Source organism: Gavialis gangeticus, unplaced genomic scaffold (genome assembly GCF_001723915.1).
Source record: "Gavialis gangeticus isolate Ggan-Ray unplaced genomic scaffold, GavGan_comp1, whole genome shotgun sequence".
NCBI lineage: Eukaryota > Metazoa > Chordata > Crocodylia > Gavialidae > Gavialis > Gavialis gangeticus.
Genome location: NW_017729032.1, coordinates 69,184,800 through 69,188,141, shown reverse-complemented (window position 1 = coordinate 69,188,141; position 3,342 = coordinate 69,184,800). Strand labels below are relative to the sequence as shown.

At 42.6% G+C, this 3,342-nt stretch overlaps 1 non-coding gene across 1 annotated transcript; it reads left to right on the top strand.

Annotated features, from left to right (window-relative positions):
* The first annotated feature begins 2,890 nt into the window (after positions 1 to 2,890).
* TRNAR-CCU lies at positions 2,891 to 2,963 on the top strand. The gene has a single exon. It is a non-coding gene; the product is annotated as a tRNA-Arg (tRNA).
* The last annotated feature ends 379 nt before the right edge of the window (positions 2,964 to 3,342 follow it).

Below are 3,342 nucleotides of genomic sequence, written 5' to 3'. Positions count from 1 at the left end.
ATGGAACAATCCAGTACCCAAACTGGAACAATCTAAAAGGAATTAGTTTTACAACAGGAGACACCCTCAATATGCAAATATATATGGTCAAAACTATTCTGCTCTCTGATTAGCTGCCTCTAAGTGCCTTATAATAGACCCATACATGAGAGGATTAGGAGATGTTCCTAAAGTACAAAGGTCTTGGAGGAAGGTTATGGCTTGAACTGACTCATGTGGGAGTGTACATGTATTTCAGGTACATAGATAATATGTCATTGTTTTTATTTATGGTATGTGTGTGGAATTGGCCATTGTTCCATATTTATTCATAGACTGAGTCAATATGTGAGCTCATAGTCCATGAGCACATAGATACACACACACACACACATATATACTCATATATACACATATATACACATATATACATGTGTGCGTGTATGTGTGTATCTATGTGCTCATGGACTATGAGCTCACATATTGACTCAGTCTATGAATACATAGATATATATATACATAGTAGATAGTTGATGAATCTATAGATATATACACATATGAACATACATATAATATGCCTCTACATGTATGTGACAGGGTGCTTGGTGTGTGCGTGTCACTTGACGAGGAGAGGCTGCTTGAGAAACAGATGGCAAGGGGGGGCTAATTAGAGGGTCACCTGATCAGAGGGGGGCTGGGCTAAAGCCATATGAACCCAGGGCCTGAGCTGGTAAGGGCAGTCTACCCCTGAGTGCCACTGTGAGAGGAACTCCTGACAGCAGGGCTGTGGCAGGGCTTCTGATAACTGCTGAGCTGGGGAAAGCAACACATAGCTCAGGAACAGGGCAGATCTTGGAATAGATAGGCCTGGGAACAGGCATGGGTGAACCCATAGCTTGGAGAAGGGCAGCAGAGAGACGAGAGCCAGGTTGCCTAAGCTGAGCTAGCAAGTAGACCAGAGCTCAAGAGGGGCGCAGCTGGCCTTGGAACAGATAGGCTTGCGAACAGAGGTCTGGAGTCCAGGAGGGGTGAGTACTGGGGCTGGGAGCCCATAGCCCAGGAAGGACACATGTTAGCAGATCATCTGCAAGGCATGGGAGTGGGTACTGGAGAGGATGGAACCCATGAAACTAGCCTTTAAGGCAATGACCATGAGAACCTGTGATCACAGGAGTAAGACCAGGCTTGGGAAGCCCTGGGGAAGCCTCCCTTTCATCAGAAATTAATATGTAACAAAATATCTTCGTATCTATGTAGTGTGCATATGTAGATGTGTATGCATGTATGCACACATTTGGACAAGTGATTAAAAATATCAATAATTAACAATAACAAACCAACTACTCTGGAGGCATTCAAAAGGCATCTGGATGTTTATCTTGCTGGCATCATCTGACCCCAGCAGGCTTCCTGCCTATGGCAAGGCTGGACTCGATGATCTCGCAAGGTCCCTTCCAGCCCTTAATGTCTATGAAATCTATGAAACATCAAAGCATGGCAAGCGAGTAACAGCGAGAGGGCCCCAAGGACAGCCAGGTTGGCAAGGGCTGAGTGGCCACCAGTGGGAATTGCAACCACCCCTGGGATGAGCACTCACTACAGTAGACATGTATACACATTTCCACATAGACATACATACAGAACATACAATACTCTACATTTACAGATATATATTGATTTGTATGATTAAGGGTTGGACGTGATAAGCAGTTTTCAAACTTCCTAAAGTTAGGGAAACCTTTCATGTAACTTCTTCTGAGGAACCACTCCCCCTACCTTGAAGACTGATGTGGAAACAGGAGACCTGGCCCAGAAATGGCGGCACGCTGCCTCCCTGCTTCTCCATTACCTCCAATCTCTTTGCAGAACCCCTGATGACCTATGATGGAGCCCCAGACTTTCATGCAATGCAGTTTGAGAACCACTGGACTAGATTATTGTTTATGTCCCTTCCAACAGTATGACTCTGATTACGCCCTTCCCCCACTCCCACAACTGCATGCATTCATGCAGTACACACACAACATGCTTCGCTTAGAAGCATGCTAGATAAGTGTACAGCCAGTCCCAATTTGTTGCATGTTGCTTACTGTATAAAAAAAATTGGCTGTCTGTCTGCATCAACTGTTTAAGTGCATAGTATCAATTTCAAAGCTTTTAATAGCAGCTCTGAAAATGACTATGAAAAGCCTTAAAAATAAAGGGAGCTGGTCAGTTTTGCAGCTGCTAACGAACATTGCTTACATGAAGTTTGAATAGTGTGAGTACAGACATTTTTCATTCGAAAGAATTTATACATACAAAATCACGACTGTGTGTGTATTAAACAATATAAACAAATGTGTGCATATATATGCACACATATATGTATATACCCACTTATGTATGCATAAACAATGTGGATATGTATATAACAGCGTATATACACAAATATGTCTCTAAAGTTTTCCAGTATACGATATAATTAACCCAATGAAGGTGAATATCTCTTTAAAAACTGGCTCAGAAGCATTTATTGATTTTACTTCTATGTGGCTGCGCTAGGGTATATAGCACAAGTAAGATCAGGATTCAAAGTGGTTCCTGGGGTAGTTCAGTGTTGCAACGTCTAGGAATTAGGTTTTCTGTTCCAGAAAGTTATTCAGTTTGACCTGCTTAGGTGCTTAAGATCCCTATAAAGTCAACTGAGTCATCAGAGAAGCACCTAAGAGTGACTTGGGTTTAGTCATCTTGCTCTACAGATAGAATGGGGACTAGTGTGCATTTCAGAAAGACCAAAGGTGTTACAGTTTCTTACTAATTTACTGTATACTAAGCTATTCTTACTTTTTTTACTTTTCATACAGTAACTTAAAACAAATTAAGCAAAACTACTGAATGACTACTACCATGAAAAAAATCCCAAGTATGAGCCCCAGTGGCCTAATGGATAAGGCACTGGCCTCCTAAGCCAGTGATTGTGGGTTCAAGTCCCATCTGGGGTAGACTGTGCATTTAGTAGGGCTGTGTAAAACAAGCTTGCTCTATTCTGCTGTTTCAGAGAGTCAGTGTTTTGTTTCAAAGCACTGTTCTGTTTCATTGAAACTGTTTTACTGATTCAATGCATTTCAATGTTTTGCCCGTAGGCTATAATGGGGAATCATGAAAATGTCTATAACTGTTGTTTCTCGCCTGATTTGGATGAAAATTGCAGAGATGGTAGCCCCTTTTGAGGGCATGACACCTGCCAAGTTTCAAGGAGATAGGTGCAGGGGTTTCTTGGAAACTGTACCTTAAGGTGCTGACAAGCAAAACTCATGTCACTTGCCAGCAGCAGCAGCCTCCTGTCAACCCGCACCCAGATCTGAGGGCCTGTACCCCCGG